At 41.6% G+C, this 15,784-nt stretch overlaps 2 pseudogenes across 2 annotated transcripts in view; one reads left to right on the forward strand and one right to left on the reverse strand.

Moving 5' to 3' along the window:
- LOC306662318 (ubiquitin carboxyl-terminal hydrolase 17-like) overlaps positions 1-15,784 on the reverse strand; it is a 189,034-nt pseudogene that overhangs the window by 69,862 nt on the left and 103,388 nt on the right. The gene's annotated exons all lie outside the window — the stretch shown is intronic.
- LOC306662152 (ubiquitin carboxyl-terminal hydrolase 17-like protein 6) lies at positions 9,702-10,758 on the forward strand (annotated as a pseudogene). The gene has a single exon. The product of its transcript is annotated as a ubiquitin carboxyl-terminal hydrolase 17-like protein 6 (transcript).

The following is a 15,784-nucleotide window of genomic DNA, read 5'->3' on the forward strand; positions in this document are numbered from 1 at the left end:
TTAGTAACCATTCTTTAGCATGTACCTAGGTAAGGGTCACTTTGACCCACTTTGCCCATGTTGATGATCTCATGATGTTAGTTTGTAATTTTGAGTCATAGACAGACTCTTATGATTGGTGTGATTTTTAGTATGAGAACCCCTACAACCCATGGTTGGGCTGTCCTGCCAATGGCCAATTTGGGGGACCTTGTGTGAGACAGTAAGCCAGCTCAGCTTAAAAAAGACTCTCAAATTGTACTTCTCATTGGTGATTTTTCTGTTCTGAATTTGCACCCCCATAACACTCTATAGCAGGAAACAGAATGTGGCATAGACAGCAGGTTTCTGGGTCTGCAGCACCACCACTTCCGGAATCCTCTGAGAAGGGAAATCAAAATTGAGGTACTGAGGTTATAGTCAGTGTTTAATATCACTCCTTCCTGAAAGTTCCCACATTCTGCACCTCAGTGAACATTCTTGAAGTACTTGAAGAAGATTGAGTTTCAAGGAAAGAGGGAATCTGAATGGCTTCACAGATGTCATAAGATGGATTATACTGCAAAGGCCTGGCCATGAGTAGCAACACCTGAGCACCTCTGCTCTACTCCCTTCTCCTGAGTGTTAGGTGCTGCTCACCTGAGCCCTGATTTGAGGACTCCACTCTTCGTCAACATCCTTCATATCTTCACTTGTCAGGAGATACGCTAAATACAAGTGACATCGTTGAAGGTATGAGGACGTAGTCTATCAGAATGTAATGTCCTCATACTCTGACCTGGAAGAAACCTCCCCAGAGTCAGTATTTTTGCACAGCCTCAGATGAAGTCAGCACTCTGCTCCCTTTCTGCTCATCACAGAAGCAGGCTCCACTGCTGTGTCCTTTTCCCCACTGTGCCTGCTGAAGGTGAAGGTCAGCTCCACTCTTGAACCTGGGTGTGAAATTGCAGAACAGCCTTGACTTTCTCAGGTTCACTAACTGCAGAGGCCACCTGAAGTTCTCCACATCTTACTCATTTAAGGATTTTATCCCTAAGGAAGGCCCAGAACTCAGTACTCCTGGGAGCAGATCTGGCAAAAGACCTCTTTCCTCCCCCACTCTCCATGATTCCTTCTCATTCCTCCACTGTCTGTATCCTTTCTTCCTTTCCTGGATTTTCATCTGCCATTCCATGTTGCTCTCATGGAAGTGTATGTGAATGAACTCACACACTACTTGGGGTTCCCAGCATAGGAACCTGTAAATATGACACTCTGAACAACAGGTGAGGAAACGCGAAAGGTGAAGTCACATCTGCTCTGATGAAATAATGTATATGGGTTTCCTAAAGCTGCCTTGTGCAGACATCTGTTTTTATGTATCTCCATTTATTCAGTCTCAGATATCAAGTGATTTTTCAGGGAGCATATGGTGAGTGCCATAGGAAACACTATGGGGTTTTCAAAACATAGTTAAGCATCATTATATGTTAGGGAATCAGGCCTGTGTAACATGAATTCCAGGGATCTTTAAGATCCTAAAAGCTTTTCTGGAATGATGTGGTATAGAAAGGAATTAGAATAAAAGAGGAGAATATCCAAGTTTGAGAACACTGTGCCAGATTTCAACAAAGGACAAACATTTGGGTGAGTAAGTTAGATAAGGTGCCTGCTGACATCATTGCAGGGCCCTAATCTACCTGTGAGGAGGTCCCAGACTAGGCTTTCATGGGTGGGTTGGAAATGGGAGATTGAGTGATAGAGTCAGAGTGACTAATTATGTCACCACTTTGCTTTCCTTTTACACAAATCTCCACTACCCTAAGGTCCTCCTCTGCTGGGGGTCCCCTCTATTCCACAGCTGTCCTCTGCTTTTGTTTCTCATTCTGATTTTAATGAGCCTCTGGCACACAAATTGTGAGGAACAACCTACACACTGACTCATGTTGTTGAAGTCAGTTGCCTCTTTCACAGATGCTGAGATTGGGATTTCCTGAGTCACAGAGAAAATAAAAGTAAATTCATAACCATAGAGAAAATGGAATCTCTCTGGGACTTTCTTCACTATTTGCTCCTGAGCAGAACTATGATCACAGAGTAGATCAGTGGAATATGTGCAAGACAACTGGATATGGGAGGAAGGAAGAAGGGCAACTACTGAGTCTGAGCTAGAACATTTTCTTCCATGCTTTCATAATCTTGCTGAAATGAATGCAGGATTTGTATCATTATCATATCCAATTTAAATAATGAGAGAAAACTATAGCTTGAAAAACTACAATAACAGATAAACAAAAGATGAAGAGAGTAACCATAATACTTTCAGTTAAAAATGAAGGGACTTTTACTACTGATACCAGGGGAATTCAGTGCATGATTAATCATGCTTTCTGTTTAGAAAAAAAAAAAAAAAACTATGTCATTTGGTGGAAATTCTAGTAATAATAGAATGATTTCTCCAAATTTATGACCTATAAAAACCAACCTTGGAAAACATTTCAAAATGTAGGTAGAAATAACAAACACAGTGTTGGATCAATGGTAATGAATCTGCCAAAACAGAAAAGTTCAGAACTGGATGGGTTCACTGCTGAATTTTACCAACCTTTGGAAAAGGCGCCTCAAGCTCTTCCATAGAAATGAGTGTCAGGAAATCATTTCAAACACCTTCTGTGAGGCCAGCAGGGTTCTCTACCAAAACCTGGCATAGGGAGCAGAGAGCAAGAAATGATAAATATTCAGCTACAGAGAACAGTGAAATTCTGTTATTTTGGAAGGCATTAATCATGGAATCCAAGGATATTCTGTGCTACACTGAGAAGACAAATGGTTGCTTTCATGTGTGGAATCTAAGGGGAGAAATGAACATAAGTTATAAAATGAACTGCCAGGGAAAGGGAAGGGGATGGGAGTGGAGGACAGAGGGGAGGAGGACATGGGTAGAAAAACATGGAGTGTACATGACCAAGGGCTTACATGTGAATGTGTGAAAATATCACAGCAAATCCCATTAACTTCTGGCATTTTTAAGTGTTCATCATTATCGTTTCCAAATACCCACAGTAAAAATCACCAGTTTTCACTTGCATTCACAACCTGCCCACAGGTATCAGAATGCAGGGATAAATATGCTCTGAAATATTAACATTATTTTGAACAATTTAAGTATACATTGATTTATTTTATCCTCAGTAGAAACACAAATTAAAATGAATCCATCCTTAGCTGAGAACTTAAACCTCTGGCACTCCTTTTTCTCCCATCTAGTAATGTTTTCAGCAATAATCTGAAGAACATCTGGACAAAGTATACCAACCTGAGATCTCACTATCCTTGTCTTTTCTGTGAGAAGGTTGTGGAATAGGTGGCTGGTGGACACACAACACAGGAGGAGATGCAGCCTGCAGGATGGCAGGGGAAGGTACAGTGAGGGAGGAATAGTGGCATAGATTTCATACTCCCCCAGTGTCACGTGATCCAACTAATGCAATCAACCTAATCAGGTGCAGTTTCCTGCTTATCAGACTCAAAGTTGTGCATCCCACCACACTATTCAGGGTACCAGATTCTCCAAACATTGTGTCCTTGATACGTGCTGTTTCCCTGACCATGGTGTCAATATTTCTGAGGCAATTCTTTTGTTAGGAACAGATTTAAAATAAACAGGATGATTTGGAGACTGTACAAAGATTGCACATGCAAGGTCTTCTAAAGAGCTCAATTTTTTCCAGTTTGCATTCTGAGGTCTGAAAGATTATTTCCTGGCATTTTACTGAATGATGACTTAGTTGAGAGAAATAAATTGTATTCTTCAATTACTTATGATATCTGTACTGTCATTGGTGAATATGAATGTCAGATTATATTGAAGTGTACTTGTTTTTTTTACAGAGTTTGGAGTGACACTTCCGGATATGGAACAGCTGACAATGACCACATGGCTGAAGGATAGCCTGCTGCTGAGTACTGATGTCCTGGATCTCCCAGGAGATTCAGGTGGGGTTTCTGATTTCCAGAGCAGGAGCTGGGTGGGTTTCTGGCAGCAGTCCTCCTCCTAGAGAGACCACTGGGGCCCTCCACTGGCTAAGTACATTGTGAAAGCTGGGAAATACTTTAGTGCCCTCTACCATGTCCAGTGGTCCAAATGTGTCTGTGACTAACAGTCATTCCCAGCACTATGCCAGTCCTTTCCTGCTGGTGTCTCTCTCCTTCTGGGTCCCTAAGATTCCAGACACAGAGATTTTCCCTTTTAAAAGCACTTGGAGCTGTCTACCAAGCTCAGTCCCTTAGTCACCTGAGCACCACACTTACCTCAAACATCACAGAAACTTATTGCAACATACTTCCTGACTTCTTTAATATTTCTTCCAAAAGAGTTAGAGCCATTTCTAAAATACTTTTTTTTTCCAATCAAACCAGCATGAAAACCTGCAAGAAAATTTGGTTAATTAAGTAAAAATGAAAATTATTTTCATGAAGATCTTCTTAATGAATCCAAAGCCTAATGGTTTAGGTATCTTACTAGTATGCTATATCTTCAAATAAAAATACACATAATCACAAGACACACACACATACACACACACACACACACACACACACAGAGAGAGAGAGAGAAATACAATTCTTTTACAGAATTTTTCCTTTTCCTCATTTTGGTAGACCTAATTCAAGTGTCCTCCCAACACAGCAGCCCCAGTCCACTGACTGGAATTTTAATTAATCACCTGTAGTTCTTTGAAAATTCTTGAACAATTCTGATAACTAAACCTGCTTCTGTACTTAAGATGCTTCACAAATAGTAATTGAAGAAAGAACTCCCATGACCTCTCCAGAGAATACATTGGCCACACCCAAACCTTGCTAATCCAATTAAGAGCTTAGAAGTGATTAGCGGATGTGACACCAAGTGAATGGGTGTGGTGGGTAGACTAGTTAGTACCTGAGGATCAGGAAAAGCATGCCCTTTGAAAATCATCTCAAAAGGAGAAGTGTCTCTCTTCCTCTTGGGGTAGGGCAGGGACACCTTGGAGGCATTGATGCTGGTGACAAGGAGGTAGCTTCTCTCCACTGGCAAGGCCAGTCTCAGTTTGATGACTTTATTAAACCACCATCTTCTCCATCAAATGGAGCTGATGCTAAAGTCCACTTGGGTCCTCCTCTACCTGCAGAGTCATCAGTGTCACCTTGGGCAGATGCACACTTGATAGACAATTTGACTCCCCTGGGGACACAGCTGACTCCCAGGGAGAAAGTGTCTCCCTGGAGAAATCGTCTGAGGCTGCTCTTGGCTGTGGAATATGGGAAGCCCCTGTTAGGAGAGTGCAGCTCTGCGGGCCTGACACACCCTCCTCAGTAAATGCAGGAAGTGGAGGAGATGGTATGAGTGCAGGAGGTCACAGAATCCATCATAGGCAAGGCAAAGTATTTGGGTAAATGTACCAAGGTCAATGCCTCCAGAGTTCCCCTCAGGGACACCCAGATTTTACAGTGCTCTGAGATATTCCCAAGAGATTGCCTCAGGACCAGTGGAGTTCTTTTTGTTTCTTGTACTTGGGGATGGCACTCAGGTGCACCAGAAAACTGAATCACATTTCCAGCCCTATTTGGTATTTTATAGAGAGACATGTTGTCATTGAGTTGCGTAGGGTCCCACTGTTGCACAGACTGTCTTTGAAATTGCAATCCTCCTGCCTCGATCTCCTGAACCACTGGGATTACAGACATGTGGCACAATGCCTGGTTATAGTGTGATTCTTGGAATTCATGAGAGAATAGAATCTCAGGATGTGTCTCAAAGGCATAGACATATAACAAATTATATACATATTCATGGGAGAATGGGGCATCTGAATTGAGAGATGCATGGGGGTCAAGCAAGGCACAGGCACTCAAGGTAGAATGTGGCCCCTCCACAGCGAGAGAGAGCTGTGTGGGGTGTGGGGTGTTAATCCTTAGAGTGACAGTTGTCAGGGGCTGCACTGGACATGGAGGCAAGCTGTGGTTACACCATTTCATGCCACCCTGGCCTCAGCTTCCACACTGCTCTCATGGTACAAGGCATGGCTCAGGGCTGTAGGCCAAGGTCATGTGTCTCTGAAGTTGCAATGGTTCATGGAGCTTTCTGCATTTCTATGGCACATGGGTATTGCCATTCAGATTCAGTGTCCCTGTCTTTATTTCCATGAATCTTTCATAGAAACACCAGCCCTCAAAGTCAGTGACAAGATTGGGCCTTGGGTACAGATTATAAGATGAGGTGAGCAGGCTGGACCTTGTAAATAGGTACTCCCTATGCTGTGAAATCAGCCAAACTGGAATTCCAGCGCCTGATGGGCAGATCACTTAGACACTGATTCTGGATAATGGGATTGTAAATGTCCTTTAACTGTATAAGTTATTCAAACTGCATATAGAGGTCATTTCTCTAAGCCCATTCATGAAAAATGGGGTTGATGGGCAGGTGTGTGTAATAAACCCTCATAAAAGCAATCTCTCTTGTGAAAATGACCTCACCTGTAGAAATGCTGGGTGTGTTCTCTGAGATCTCCAAATTCCTAGCAGTGACCTGATGCGGGAGTCGAGGGTCCTGATTACATCCCATGTCAATGGATATCACTGTGGACAAGGATCCCTAAGCCTTGCACATTGTAGGATTTTAAAGCCACCGTGACCCATGCCTAAATTTATTTAAATGTTTTTAGAATTCCTCCCAAGGTGGATGTTGGCTACATACTTTTTTCTCCTTAGTTATGCAAGTTTCTTTCCAAACCATGAGGTGATAACATTTCAAGAAAGGTTATACCTGAACAATGATTCTCTGAGCCTCCAATTAGAAATACCTTGTGGCTGAAAATGAGTGTTCACATTATGGTGGGATTGGAACAGTCACCAAGTCAATCTTAAATCAGGAGACAGAACCATCTTGATTGACCAGCTGGCAGTCCAGATTCACCAGCTGGCAGGACAGAGGGGCAGGCTGTACTTGTACACCCTTTGACACCCGCCAGTGTAGATTGGGAGGGGCCCAGAACAACCACATGACAGGAAAGCCAGATTGTAAGAGCTTCTAGGGCCTGGATTCACAGGAGATTCAGGTGTGTCTTCCGAGTTCACATGGAGGAGCAGGCTGTGGTTGTTGTTTGAGTGGTCCTTCTTGGAAGCCCATAGGGCATACCTTCTGCATATGTGACTAAATATTTCTGGGGACCCTGTGGCAGGGAGGAGTTAGGGGTGTCTCTACCTTCACACAGGGTTCCCCACACTATTCTGGTCCAACAGCAATCAATGGCCCTTTTCCAAACCACTTTCTTCTGCTGACTGCTCTCTCTTTCCAGGACCCAGGGAAGTCCAGACACATAGATTTACATAAAGAGATCCTGGTCTGTGGAGGCCATCATCCTCAAATCTCCTGTCCAGCATGGCATGAAAGCCCCAGCAGGAGGTGTTTCCAAGCTCTGTGGAGGACATGGAATTCTGCAGTTCCTAGGAGGACCATGATCTTCACCACGTCTCCTAGATTAGATCAGGCTTCCCTACTGCCCCAAGATTTCTCAGGTCCAGGCCTTCACAGAGCAGAACAATTCTGCTGAGCCTCTGTTTCCAGCAAGAACATTTGCTGGGCTCAGAACCTGAAGGGAATCAGGGTAGGGCTGCTGGGCCTGGGGCAGGACTGCCATCCACAACCTCTCCACATATCAAGTCAGTTGCTGGGCTGGAGTTTCCCTGGCCCAGCAGGTAGTGGCTCTGAAGGGAAAGATGCCCCCCCAATTCTAAGCCTGCAGAAGATGCTTGGGGGCACGTGAGGCACTGTCACATTTTTTACAGACTTTGTTGCACAAGGGAAACTTCCTTGTACCTCCCCTACAGGCAGAGGATCTCATTGTTTACAAAGGGAAAATGGGAGCACTTAAATAGTTGGTTTTGTCCAAGGTGCTTCCACAAACAATGCTGGAGGCCACTGAGAGCTGTGTGCATGCCAGCCCCTCGGGTAATCATCCATGATCATGGTTGGTAGGTCACAAACATCTCATGTGTAGACAAATGTGCAGAAAATATTCATGAAAAAATTAAGTGATACAAAGAATATGATAGCATGAAGAAGACTCCCAGTGATAGGAGGGCAGGAGAGAGAAGCTTGGCAGGCAGACAGGCCTAAAGTGCCCATCCTCATAGTGCATTTGTCTTTTGTTATTCTGCCACTGACCACAGATGGAGTAGATGGCTCCTGACCAGTGCCTCCAATGGAGCCTGACTGTGTGATCAGTACCCTCAGCCAGTCCCCCTGAGGTATCAACACCCTGACTGGGCAGGTGTGACTACATTCAGAGACCACTGCTTTCAAATCACCAGTCCTTGGTCTTTATGGGTGACTAACTCCCCTCCCACATCATCATACAAAGACCTAGACAGCAGTCATCTGGCAGCAAGCCACCCCTGCTTTCTTTCATTAGATTCATGCATCCTCTTATTTTGCTCTCCTGCTCCTTGACAGTGGATCTCATTTTTCAAATTCACAAGACAAAGAAACTATAAATCCTTTCTTCTCCATCCTTCTCCTAATCATCATGATCAATTTAAGGAAGTGGGAGATTGAAGGACAGAATGCCCTAGAGACCTAGTGAAATTATTTGCACTGTAACCTTTTAGAGGCCAGACAGAGGTAGACATGTCCATTTCTAGCTTTGTTCCAGAACATTCCAGTGAAAAATAAAATTTGAGATGTAAGGAACCATAAAATTAAAAACCTTAGTACATTAATCTTATTTAAATTATTTATGGGTGCTATGGTCATAGCTCAATGGTAGAGGGTTTGCCTACCATGCGTGAGGCATTCAGTTCAATTCTGAGCACCACATAAAAATAAATAAAATAAATTATTTATGATACTACATAAGTACTGGCATTTGGGTGGAGAAATCTGTACACATGGTACATGAAAATTGGAAGCAACGTTATCATGAACATAATTGAAATACTATTCTAACTGGTGCCACATGACTCCTGCATATTTCTTCCAAAGCCACGAAGGCATATTCTCATATGACTTCCTTTTGAATTCAAAATCATGATGGAAATGATTCAGGAAACACTTAAACATGACTTGTTGCATTGAGAAGAGAGGGAATTGAAATGCATCCTTTTCTATGTAAAGTGGTTTAAAATTGAGAAACACTTTTAATAAATGAAAACAGTACTCCATTTAAAATATTACCTATATGAAACTGTGCATACCTCAAATACTAATAGAATGTTCACACACAAAAACAAGAAACAAGACTTTACCCTCTATTCTTCATATTCCATGTTTTATGAGACCCAATTCAAAAACATTTCCATCACACCAACCGAGCAGAACTACCGAAAATGTTGGTTTGTTGGTTTGCTTTGTCTAACTGGAGACCTCAGAATATTCCTGAACAATCCTGATAATTGAACCAGATTTGATGCTCCTGTGATCCACAAATCAGAGAAAGGAGTCAAGGAGTCTCTGCCAGAAGGGATCCAACCACCCCCACAATTCTTAATCCATTTAAGTGCTTAAAGGTGATTGGTGGATCTGACACAGAGTCCGTTGGTGTGGTGGAAAGTCTGATCTATGAAAGGGCTGGATACTTGGAGAAGACTGTCATTTGAAGACCAGCTCACAAGAAGAAGCTTTCCTACTCTTGAAATATCAGCTGGGAAACCCTGTGGTCAGTGCTCTTGGAGATATCGAGGTAGATTCACCTCACTGTGGAGGTATGTTTCGGTTTGGTGCCTTTGTATATCCTATATGTTCCTTAAATGCAGCTGATGGGAAAGTCCATTTGGGTTTTTATCTACCTGCAGAGTCACCATTGTCACCTTGCACTAATGCATGCTTGAATAGCAATTTGGCTCCTGTGGAGACACAGTTGTCTCCTAGGGAGAAACTATCTCTGAGCTGGCAGAGACCTTCTGGGGTTGGTGCTAGACTGCAGAACATGGGAAACACTTGCTACATGAATGCCACTCTGCAGTGTCTGACATACACCCCTCCTCTGGCCAACTACATGCTTTCACAGGAGCCCCCCAAACCTGTCCTCCTCACCCCTACTCACAGGGTCTGCATGCTGTTTGATGAAAGCTCACATGACATGGGCTCTCCACCACCTTGGAGATGTCATTCAGCCACTGCATGCATTGACTGCTAGCTTCCAAATATGGCAGCAGGAAGATGCCCATGAATTTCTGCTGTTCATCCTCGATGCCCTGCAGAAAGCATGTCTGCATGGGCACAAGCAGCCAGGTGCTCACTCACAGGACATCACCCTCATGCACCAAATATTTGGAGGGTGCTAGAGATCACAAATCAAGTGCCTCTGCTGCCACCGCCTTTCAGACACTTTTGACCATTTCCTGGAATCACCCTAGATGTCCTGGCAGCTCAGAGTGTGCAGCAAGCCTTGGAGCAGTTGGTGAAGCCTGAATGGCTAGAGGGGGAAAATGCCTATCACTGTGGTGTTTGTCTGAAGAAGATACCAGCCTGCAAGAACTGGACCATCGGACTGCCTCAAACCGTTCTCAGTTCTCACAGGTGACAATATTGCTAAGCATGTGCACTATCCTGAGTGTCTTGACATGCAGCCATACATGGCTCAGCATTGCAGTGGCCCATTGGCCTGTGCCCTCTAGGCCATGCTGGTTCAAGCTGGGGTGAGCTGCCACAGTGGACATTACTATTACTACATAAAAGCTGGGAATGGCCAGTGGTATAAAATGGATGATACTAAGGTAGTGGCCTGTGTCATTACTTGTTGCAGAGACATGTTTAAGTAGCCCTAAGATGGCAGCTGCTGTTGGGCCAAGAGGTGGTGCATAATTAGTGTTAACACGGCGTGATCTACTTTTGCCTGATTAGTTAATGTCTCCTCTGCGCTAGGGGTCAACAGATGTTTCTCATCCTAAATTGGTACCGTGGCGCATGTGCCAACCTGCTACTTAATTCTAAGCTGATTGGCTGCCTTAGTGTATATAAGGCATTCTCTTCACCTGGGAGGAGATGGCAGAATGAAGGACACAGTACGCGGAATTTAGATTTGATCTATATGAGATTGATCATGGATGTGTTTGTTAGAGACATATAACTGATTTAAATGTTAAGATGCTAACTGTTAAGTATAACATCAAGTACTCTTAACTCCTTAAACTCCTTAAATATAGGGTAACATAATTAACACATTTTTGCTGTTTTCATAAATTGGTAAATAAAAACAGTGGTTTATAATTACTGTATCACTGAAACCAAGATTACTAGGAGTTTTAACAGGGATAATTCTATATAAAGGGTTCAAAAGTTTCAACTACATTCCAAATAGAGTTTTATAAATACAGTATTTCATCTTATTAAAATGAAGCAATTTATCTAAATTCAGAAATTTACAGGGGTTGTTTCAGAATATAAATTTTATAAAAGGGGATCAACAGATTAAACAATTACAGGATTCTAGATATAAAACTTTATTTAGCAAAGAAAACAGAGTTTCTAGGCAAAAAGTCTTTATGTGATAAAATAAAGCTGTAATACATCTAAGTAAACAACAACATGGTCTCATTAAGTGATTAAAAAATTTAAATTAAGGGTAAATTTTGAAATTTTTATGTGTATATATAAGTAACACAACAGTCAAAATTATTCAAGGCTTTCCCCTAAGGTCAAACACTAATGCACTAGTATAAACCAAAGTTCAATCTATATGCTAAAATGACAAATAATTCTTAAAATATTAATTTAGTCTTAACAGTATGTTCACAAAGTTTTATTTCCTAGTGCAACTAGTCTTAAAAATTTGCAGTTTGTACAATGCTGGTTAAATAGTAGATGTTATTTTACAGTATTACAATACAGTAGAAAGTAAATTTTCCTCCAAAGCTAAACTAGGTTAATATAAAAACATGAATGTAATTATGACTCTATTTCTATTCTTATATATTAAATTGTGCTCGGATCTATGAGGTATACAAGCCCTTAACATAAAACAATTAAAAGAACATTTTATCAAGCTGGTTTTCTTCAAACTAAAGTGGTAATGGTAATTTTAAACTTATAAGAAGAGCAAATTTTATTGGGGATTTATCATTTAATAAATGTAACTGGACCTGAATTTATATTGCCTTCTACACTGAGATAAAAGTATGAATATAATTCTAAAAGTTAATGAGAGAAAGTTAATGATTTATTTAAAGAATAATGTTGTAAAACCTAAAAAGATTTACCACTTTACTCCACACAGGGAAAGTTGAAAGCTCTGTCAGCTTTCTTTGATTCATGTTTTACATATAACACCATATTGTGTTAACTAATATTCATACACACTTAGGAAACTATACATGTAATCCTTGTAAAATGACATTTTAAAAGAAGCCAATGTCCAGCTTCAAAACTAGACCACCTTACCTAGGATTTGTGAAGAGCCCCACCTTACCTGGGATAAGGCTGTGTCTCCCACCTTACTACATGTTAGAGTGACTCCACAATAAGCCAGACTTCAGCTCCATTAATGTTACATACAACAGATTGGTTTTTGTAGTAAAATTACTGTGATCTCAAACAGGGTTTGAATGTGTACTTCCACTGCTACCTGTTAGTGCCTTACAAAAGTATATTAGGCCATTATCTCTGGACAGGAAATAAATAAAAAGGGTAAAAGTAACTATAAAATTATAAACATTAAAGTTAAAGCCCAATATTCTTACTTTAAGACTGCTAAGACTGGTTTGCTGGATGTTTAAAATCAAGACTTAAACATTGAAATTAAGATAAAAGGACCCAAAACAAACAAACAATGCTGGAGGCCGCTGCCCTGTAGGGGCCCACAGTGGTAGCTGGCCTCGCCCTAAGATGGTGCCGAGAAGCCCAACTGCAAAGAAAAACAACTTTAAGGAAGTGCTTTCTATTGGCTGACTGATCTCCTCCACGACCGTGCTTAGCTCGTGATCAGTACATGTCCTCATTACCCACCATCAAGTCTCCACGAGCCCAACGCCTGCCCCGTTAGGTGATTGGTTGTTACATCCCATAAAGCTGCGTACTTTTCACAGCAGTGAGGGGCAGCAGCTGCACGATGAGAGAAGAAGAAGAGAGAGCAGCAGCTGCGCAAGAGAGAAGAGGAGGAGAGAGAGCTGTGCGGCGAGAAGAGGAAGAAGAAGAAGGAGGAGGAGGAGGAGGAGGAGGAGGAGGAGAAGGAGAAGAAGAAGAAGAAGGTGGCAGAGGAAGAAGAACCAGGCACTCTGCTCAGAAGCTCTCCGATAAAAATAAAGACCTTAAAACTCCATCTGAGAGCTGAGTCTTCATTGTACTTGTTGGATGAGACAAAACAATATTTGGATCTTGCACTCAGAGTCATCCTGAACTCAGGGGACAAGAGAACTTCTTTAAGGAGCTTCACAATGTGGGCCACATGACCTCCCGATCAGGGAGATGCTGAGAGCACTAGAGGATGAAAAGCCAATCAGCTCATCTACTGAAGAAAAAGGTTCTTAGAAAAGGAAAACATCCCTAAAGCTTCCAAAGGAAGACACCTCATCAAGGAGACACTATCTAGTGATCTGCTCTCAAGTTCTACATGAGTGACCCCTATGGGGACTCAGCTGAACCTTAACAACAGTTAGGAACAAGGTCAATTTGACTGACTTGATCTTAAACACCTTGCAAAAATAGTTAAAACCAATACACAGTCATTGCTGGACATTTTAAAACCAAAACAATAGTTATTGATATGTAACTTGAAATGTACACTTGTATTAGCTCCCCAAGATAAGTAATAGTGGAGGTGACAACAAAAGAATCTTAGACCACAATGCCTGGCAACTATCAAGAAAAACTGCCAGAGTATTAAGTTTTTAGTCACTTTAAGGCCTGCTGATCTTCCTAACTTCCTATACAGGTAGACTTAATCCATGTTTGCTAGTATAATTCTCTAACCCTATGTAACATAAACAAAGGGATTTCTACTAAGCAAAGAGTTTATCATAAAAAGATATTTTACAAAAATCAGATGACATTAGGTAAGTTAACTAAATGTTGTGTTACATTCATGATAACTCTGACAATATTAAAGATTTCAAAAAAAGGCTTTATCCTCTCAGCCTTGTTAGGCTTTCCCATTTCAATCATCTTCTTGATATTCATTGACATGTTCCAGGTACAATTAATTTTGCACCCATGTGTATTTGTTTCTCTCATAGCACGAGACTTTCACCACTAGAAAGACTCAATTTCTAACAAGGGACTCCAAACTGATTGACCCACCCCATATAACCCCCTCTCAGTTTGCAGCAGCAAGAACTGTCATCACCCATTTGCCTTTAGGCAGTAAGAGTTTCCTAAAATTAAAGGGCTAATGATAATAAAAATATTAAAAGACAGTCAATATAGATAGGTAATTGGGTGGAATCACAAAAATAAAGGCCAGTTTGGGTCCAGAAAGTTGGAGGCAAAGGACTGCTGAGAAATTCAAATGTTAATGCTTCCAGAAAACTTCCTTAATGCTTACTATGAACCAGTTCCACTTCCAACCTGTTGTTAAGTCTCTCCAACAGGATCAAATTATGAGAGAACCAACCCCAAGAGATGACAAATTTCCAACACCAATTCAAGCCAGGACACTACATATATGTCAAATGATTCCAGAACAAAGGACTAACACCCACCTTAAAAAGAGGGAAACTTGCTCATAGCATGGACTCATCACATCTGAGTCAAGACACCAAAAAATGGACAGCCCTCAGAGACTCCAACCACCCTCCAAAGTTAAAACTGAAAATATATTAATCATTTTGTTCTCTTGCTTATTCTTGCACCTCTACTCTAGTACTTGGGACATCCTCATGCCCATATGACATCCATCTTATGGCCCTGAGGGAACATAATTGACATGTATGTCAGCTATAACTTCATGCCTGGTACTTCAAATTTTTGAGATTACCAAATGGGATGAATACTCTATTACTGTTCACATCATTCCCCACGTGTACTGTTATGATGGGGAGGGAGGAAAGGAACATATGGGCCTAATATCTAAAAGAGCAGCCCCTGTCTTAGTTCCCCTCCTAGTGAGAACAGGTCTAGCCAGCTCCACAGCTGTAAGGACCACTGTACTGATTACAGTAAACTGAAATTTAAAACCTGAAGTAGACTTAAGTGAATTAGAAAACTCTGTGAGCCCCTTAGAAAATTTGATTCACTTGCTGAAGTAGTTTCCTGAAAGAGAAGAGGGTTATATTTGCTGTTTTTATAACAGGGAGGATTAGGTATGGCCAAGGGGAGACCTGATGTTTCTAGAGTAACCACTGAGGTGTCATTCATGATATTTTATCTATGATTACAAAAAGGCAGAAGGAGAGAGAGGAAAGTGAAAAACCTGAGGGAAATTGTCACCAATTTCTGTTCTCTTCATCCACCTGGTTTAGTACTCTAATTACCAGGATGGTGGGACCTCTCATCCTAGCTCTACTGGTGCTTTACATTGGGCTGTAAGTGATAAACTATTCCACCAAATATCTTAGAGATAGAATCCAATCTGTTAAACTAATGGTGTTAGGCACATTTACAATCACCTCTATACTAATGATGAATCAATGATTTGATTATGTACACTGAAAGCAGTGGGGAATGTGACAGGCTGACAGATTTGGCTCCATGGAAATGCCATAGACCAGGCTATATAGGCAATGATCAAAGAGACTCCACTTGGCTCTGAGACCCCATGTTATGTAGGAAATGCTTCTCCCATGGAATGTTCCCACCTCTGTACCCAGAAATGGTTGCTTAGCTTCTCCCATGGGAACGCCTTCCTCTGTACCT

Source organism: Sciurus vulgaris (assembly GCF_902686455.1).
Source record: "Sciurus vulgaris genome assembly, chromosome: 5".
Lineage (NCBI taxonomy): Eukaryota > Metazoa > Chordata > Mammalia > Rodentia > Sciuridae > Sciurus > Sciurus vulgaris.